The following is a 7,653-nucleotide window of genomic DNA, read 5'->3' as shown; positions in this document are numbered from 1 at the left end:
CTCAGGTGATGGAGCCACTCTGGGAAGAGCATAAGGTTTCAAGTTCCCTCCCTGGCTTCTCCAAGATAGGGCTGAGAGATTCCTGCCTGCAGCCTTGGAGAAGCTGCTGCCAGTCTGTGAAGACAATACTGAGCTAGATAGACCAATGTTCTGACTCAGTATATGGCAGCTCCCTATGTTCCTAATATTCTGGAATCTACTGCAAGAATCTGTTTGATTTTAGATTCCAGTCATGGTGGTACTTTTTACAGAGGATACTGGTAACTTGGAGGAATACTATTCTACAGGAAAATAGGGTAGTTCAGAAAGATTAAAGAAGGAGGGGGTGGTCCTGTCACCCACCTCCTGGTACAGCCTGCCCTTGTTCTTCTCAAAACAGAGCAGCCTTCCCGAGGAAGGATTTGGTTGCATTTGTAACGCACTAAAGTCTCACTAAAACCCTTTTGACCCACAAAACTCTCAATTTTACAGTCGCTTTTTGTCTCACTAAAAGCAGGTAGGAATGATATATCTGGTGGTGGTAGATAGTGACATTCATCCTAGACATTTGTCTGAACATGCATAAAGGGTGGAACAGGAGTGTAGTTTCTGGAAGCCACTGGCTGGTTTGGTTTAAAATCTGCAAGAGCTTATAAATGTGCACATACACTATATGCAATTTATAGGCTCAGTTCACGTGATCAGGGAACCTTTGAATAGACAAAGTTCCCAATTGTGCAGATGGAGCCCACATGCCTACAGTTTGTTTACATAGATCAGAGATCTTCACTATATTGTGAACCACCCAGGGACAGTTTTGTATGGGGCGGTATATAAATGTACTAAATAAATAAGTAAATAAATAATCACGTAGGGACTACTTTGGGACACACACACACACACACACACACACACACACACACACACACACACACACACCTAGAACCAGTGTTCCCTCTAACAGGGATTCCCAGATGTTGTTGACTATAACTCCCATAATCCCCAAGCAAAGGCTATTGCAGCTGGGGATGCTGGGAGTTATAGTCAACAACATCTGGGAATCCCTGTGAGAGGAAACACTGCCTAGAACCATTTCCTGCTAGAACCTTAACCCTAACCCTCACCGTGCTGGGTGGGCCCTTGAGGAGAAACGGAGCCCTTTCTTAAGAGTTATAAAGAGAAAGCACTGGGATGTGCTACACTTCCTAGCACTCTGTACATGCCTTCCACAATGGTGCAGGGCAGGGGCTCAAGAGAACTTTATTTCCCTGAAAGGAGACCCTGGTGCTGCGCAAAGTGCAGCACTGGATGCCGAGAATGGTTGTCTCCACATTGTCCCAGGGGGACTGTGCAGAGTATTCAGCTTTGGCAGAAGCTTCACATTTATTCAGAAACAATTATTCAGGGAGATACACTTAGGGTTGATGCGGGCCACATCTGACCCCCGGGCCTTGCAGTGAAGAACATTGACACAGACTCTTTCAGACATAACACAAAAAGTGCATAGGGGGATAGGGTCCGTGGCTGCACACAGGTGCACTTCTGTCCTCCCCTCTTTGTGTGTTCAGATGAATATCTGAGCAGTGTTAATAAAGTCCAAGCAAAATGTAAACAGCTGAGTTACTGCTGGTCTAACTCAATGACAAAGCTATTCTGGGCTGGGGTGGGAGAACGTAAGTGGATCCCTTAAAAGGGAGGCATTTCACACATTCCTTTTATTGCCACTGTCCATTCTGAGAAAAGCATATTGGATTTTGTCTAACATTCAGTAGCAGTTCCAGATGAATTTTTCTATGGTGCTGATTGTAATGCAAGTCTAGAATTTAATAAGTATTGGATATTATACATCATTATTAAAACTTCTTACCTTGCTGAAACACAAATCAGCTTCCAACCTACACAATTCAAAGTCTATTTATAGATCAAATTTCATTCTCAAACCTGTCCTACAAGATGAAAACAGCAAAAGGAACCAAATGGAAGAACTTGAGTGGCACTTCTGTTTAAAATCATTTTATGCACACCTCTATTTGTTGTTTGAGGAACCTCTGCATATATTCATAATAATTTCATGTGTGAAGTGAGGTGTGAAAGGCAACCAACTGCAAATTCTGTTTTATGAAGGCTTGGTTTGGACCTAATGTGAAAACCACTGTTAGAATTCAAATTAGATTAAAACAGCCTCCAGTTTTTATAATAGTGTATGGCTACATCGTTAGTGAATTTCTGCTGCATTTCCCTATATGAAGATACGCTTAAAATAACTGAATAGGATGTTGCAGGTTATCCATAGCTTCCATAGTTGTGTAGGAGGTGTCAACAAAAGTGCTGGATGAATTTTGATATTAAATTTGGATGATGTGAATCATCAACTATTACAATCACTTTTTAAAAACTATATTTAGGCTAAAGTTTGCAGTAGACTTGCAGGGTCTATGTTTGTCTATAGGAGACAAGAATATTAGCAGATTTACCTAGAACATTCCCGCTCCAAAACATGTTTATTGTTTCTGTGATTAACCTGAACTATATTGGCCCCAATACCCAAGGTTTGGTCAGCTGGTCATTATTGATCTCTCTCTCTCTCTCTCTCTCTCTCTCTCTCTCTGAGAGAGTGAGAGAGAGCACTAAACTTTACTTGAGGAGTCGCCAATTCAGGTGTTAAGCAGTTGATTACTAGGCAGAAGTGTGGTTCCCATCTCAGGCATAGGATGCTATTAATGCCTTGTCCAGCTCTAATTGGCCCAAGGACCTAGAGGCAGAAGCATTATCCTGTTATTAGTGGCGGACAAATGAGGTTTAAAAAAGAGTCAGAATTGAGAGTAGGCTAGTTCACTTGATCAAAATCCAGGTGGGAGGAGTGCCCAGCCAGGATAGAAGAGCCGGATGTAATCCTGATCAGTGGTTGTGTGGACTCCAAGATCAGAGTAGGAGGACAGGAAAGTGATTGAGTAGAAGGAGGGAGGTGGGTGAGAAGAGCAATGAGCATGCCCTACCCAGATTCTCTCCCCAGCATTTTACAGAGGGCAGAGGAAAACCCATCCTTCCCAGTTCCCGCCTCCCATTCTCCCATCTTCCTACCTTGATCCTGGAGTTCACACAACTGCTGATTGGGAGAGTGCTTGGCTCTCCTACTCTGGCTGGGCTCACCTCCTACTTCGATTTCAGTCATGTGAACTAGCCTAGCGTATTCTCTTGTTCTTCCTGATGATGCCCCAAGTGTTGAAGAGTTGGGATACCATGAGATCAGGGCCATTTGGGACACTGAAAAGGCTTATAACAAAGAACCTTTGGAATATGCATGTAAATCTTGAGCTTTGCTTTGTTGTTCTGCCTAATTCAAGTAGCAGAGTTAGGCATCTGCCAACATAATCCTGTTAATACATTATTTTACACTATTTTACATTATGTTTGTCTGCTTCTTCTCTACAATAAGCTTCTATTTGATAAGTAATTATGTTATTGTTAGTTGCATCTATGTTTAATGAAAAGGTCTTCCTACCCAGATTAGCAAGAGAAAACCAAAAGCAGTTCCCCCGCGCTGCTGCCCTGTGGTTTGTCTTTATTTTGAGAAGTCCAAAGCAGCTTGGTGGGAGGAGTTGTGGGGAAATAATCCTTGCTCACATATTAAAACACTGCATAGGCTTGGACTGAGCATGTTACTTTTGTCCAATGCACCAGGAGCCGAGAGGGGTTAAAATAACCTATCACATAGGGGGCACATTTTTCCAAATCAGCATTACATAAATATAACCATTTATGCTGCTTAAGGAGATGAAGAATAGGAGGCAAAGGATCCTTAGAGAGAAATCTATGAAATGTCCATTGAAACTAGGCACTCCCACGACTCTGTGGTGAGTATTGTGAATATACTGAATACTGATGCAGCAGCCAAAACACATCAAAATGCAGCACTGTCCTGTGGTTACTACTACTACTACAACGATGACTATTGATATACTGCTCTTCAACAAAATTCTCAAAGCAGTTTACATTGAAAAATAAATAATACATAAATAAGATGGTCCCCTGTCCCCAAAGGGCCCACAATCAAAAAAGAAACATAAGGTAGGCACCAGCAACAGCCACCGGAGGGGTGCTGTGCTGGGGTTGGATAGGGCCAGTTGCTCTCCCCTTGCTAAATAGAAGAGAATCACCACTTTAAAAGACGTCTCTTTGTTCAGCTAGGCCTATAGTCTCTCTCAGAGCACACACGTTGAAGGTAGCCATAGCTACTGTATATTCCTTCTGTGAAAAAACCACAGCAGTATACTATGGATGTTTCCTCTGTCATCTCCATTTTGGCACACAGAAATAAATGCATGTGTGTGCAAAAACCCATCCATCCGCACACACTGGGAGACCAGGCTGTGGCTTTTTGTGCACCTCAGGGAAGGCTTAAAGGACACTTGTCAGGATGATAGCCATATTTTTTGCTGTCTTAAAGAAACAGGGTGCAGAGAACAAGAGAAAACTCTAGACACATTCACATGATAAGTTCATCACTCATACGACTATATAGTGTACACAGATACAGAGCTGTACACAGGGATAGTCATTCACATGCTATGTTGAATGAAGGTACAGAAGTACACCCTATCTGTCCCATCAGGTGCGGAGCCAGCCGAACGGCAATCTTTTTCTGGCCCTGCCCGGAGGCCCCTCTAGTGACATCTTGTGCGTGTGATGTCATGCGCACAGGGATGTGGTTCAGGCTCCGGAAAGCCCGAGCGAGCTCTCCCCCCGTCTATTTCCAGTGTGTGAGAGAAAGAGAAATAAATGCTGTCAGGCAGCAAGCGCTGCCTGAAATGGACGATGGAGAGCTCGCTTTGGCTCTCTAGAGCACATTGTGAACTACAAGGAGCGAGTTCTTTTTCCTGGTGCGATTAACCAATAACTCACCAGAAACAGGAGATAAAATTTAAAGCTTTATTTGCTCTGCAGAGCAAAAGTGCAACCCTATGGAATAGCTTCACAACAGGGCAGCAGCCTAGAGATGGCTGCCCTGGACTTTTATACTATATTTGATACATTTCAACACAGTCATCGTTCACAAGCCAGCCAGGTGGTCCAGCAGTACAACTCCATATTAGGCCAACAGGATTACAATACTATCATTGTTAACGGTATCTACGCAGCCTTTAGTAGGCAGTTACAATATCAGCATCATCACCTCTCCTGACCAGTAGGCCAGAACAAAAAGGCATAGAGAATACAAAATATGTTGCAAGTTACAAGGTCTGCAAGGCACAGAGTATGAGAACCAAAGCATACTAAGCAAATCCCTTTCAACTGACATACAGACAGGAACACAAAATGGAGGAGACAGTTGCTTCTCCTCAGCCAGAATCAAGATGGAGTAACTATAGCTAAGTCACATGTAACAACGTGACATCACGTACAAAGGGGGCATGGCCTGGACTCGGGCTAGCCTGAGTGAGCTTTCCTCTGTCCATTTCAGGCAGCGCTTCCTGACTGACAGCATTTCCCCCCTCTTTCTCTCCCTCGCTGGAGGGAGAGAAAGGGAAATAAATTCTGTCAGGCAGCAAACGCCGCCTGAAATGGACGGGGGGGGGGCTCTCTGGAGTCCAGGCATGGGTGGGGAAGAGTTCAGAGCCTTCAAAGCTCGGGGCTCTTCAGAGCCTGAACCATGCCCCCCCTCCAGGCTTTGGTGGCCTTTTTCATTGGCGGCCCAGGTTCATTGAACCCATTCACACAATGGTGGCTCCGCCCCTGTGTCCCATCCATTTGAGTGGCCTGTATCCAGATTCACTTTAGAATGAATAAAAGTACAGTCATTCACACAAACACGTGTATGAGTGTCCAGACATCTGTACATTAGTACAGCACAATGTCTGAATTGGGTTTCTATCTCAGGTCAATCCACAACAACTAACTAACAATAGCATTAATTGCTGATAAAACCTTAAGGATGTTATCTTTCCCAAAGGGATACAGTCAGGGGTGGCCCTTTCATGAGGCAGGGTAAGGCCGTTGCTTCAGTCAGTATATGATTGGGGAACCAGGGGGGCGGCAAGATATCCTGTTGCCATTGAAGCAGCTCTTTTGGACCAACCTGGTTTTTGCAAGCTTTAGAAGGAGTGCGAGGAGAAGAGAGAAGCTGCCCTCTCCTCTTCACAGCTCTTGCAAAGCTGACAAGAAGCATGAGAACAGGCTGCTGTTCAGTGTTCCCTCTAAGAGGCATTCCCAGATGTTGTGGACCACAACTCCTATAATCCCCAAGCAAAAGCCATTGCAGCTGGGGATTCTGGGAGTTGTAGTCAACAACATCTGGGAATCCCTGTTAGAGGGAACACTGCTGCTGCTGGCACCTTTCCTCCTCCTTGCCCCTGTACCACTTTCAAGCTTGCAAAGGTCATTTTGAAAGGAGACAGCCCCTACCAGGGGTAGGCGGCAAGGAAGTATTTGGCACCTTGCCACAGGTGCCGCAGAAGCTTGGGCCGCCCCTCGACACTGCACACCACTATGGCAGCTGCTTACATTAGCAGTTGGTAGCTGGTTGCAGGGGGCCAGGGAGGGGCATTGGGCAATAGGATAAGCAGAGCATGTTTCGGGTTGCTGACTCCCGATGTAATTGTCTTCAGTGCTGGATAAATATCCTAAAGACATCTATTCAGGTATCTGATCTGAACAGCAATTACTGCTGAATTCCTGGCTTAGCTTTACCTTTCTGTGGTTCTTCTTATTTAGCTTAGTATTGATTGGCCCATGCATGTTGAAGAAAAGCAACCAAATTTATGTCCCATTGATTGAGTGGAATGGAAATCTGTCTCCAGTTCTCAAGACTTAATTAGGGTTGCACAGAGTAGGTGGATATAAATATTACTTACAGGTCACATCTTCATGTGAATGCTTCTGAGCCCCCCCCCGCCGCCCCGCTGGCCCCAATGTGCAGTGCCTGCTGACTCTGCTTCACACGTTTACATCAGGAGTTTTCAGAAGTTGGTCAGTCTCTCTCAGACTGAATTCCAATTTCATCTGAGCTGCAGAACAGAATGGTAAGCCTTCACTATATGCTGTTTGTGGCTCATTCTGCCCTCTGCATTACAGTGCAGATGGGACTCTGAAGGAATGGCAGGAGTTGTGACATGGCATCCACAAGTGATGGCATCCACCAGGTGATGTTACATGGCACTCACTTGAATTATACTATTCCACAACACCATTTCATTGCTGTATCCAACCTCTTCATTACCAGCTCTAACCTGTGTTTCATATTCTTCTTTGTATATAGAACAGCTCCCTTAGTCAAGTCCTATTCACAAATTATGTTCAACACTTGTATGAATGTAGCATGTACACAGGTACAGATCTATGTGCACAGGTACAATTATGCATGTGTAATGCTGAACACAGGTACAACATCACAGTTCCTGTCTGTACTATGCATTTGAGGGGGCTTTACCCAGGTTCATTTTAAAAATGAATGCAGGTGGCACAGCGGGGAAATGACTTCCCTAGCGAGCAAGAGGTTGCTGGTTCAAATCCCTGCTGGTACATTTCCCAGAACACGGGAAACACCTATATTGGGCAGCAGCGATATAAGAAGGTGCTGAAAGGCATCATCTCACATTGGCAATGGTAAACCCCTCCTGTATTCTACCAAAGAAAACCACAGGGCTCTGTGGTCACCAGGAGTCGACACCGATGCGA

Source organism: Hemicordylus capensis, chromosome 4 (genome assembly GCF_027244095.1).
Source record: "Hemicordylus capensis ecotype Gifberg chromosome 4, rHemCap1.1.pri, whole genome shotgun sequence".
NCBI lineage: Eukaryota > Metazoa > Chordata > Lepidosauria > Squamata > Cordylidae > Hemicordylus > Hemicordylus capensis.
This window is presented reverse-complemented; position numbering follows the sequence as displayed.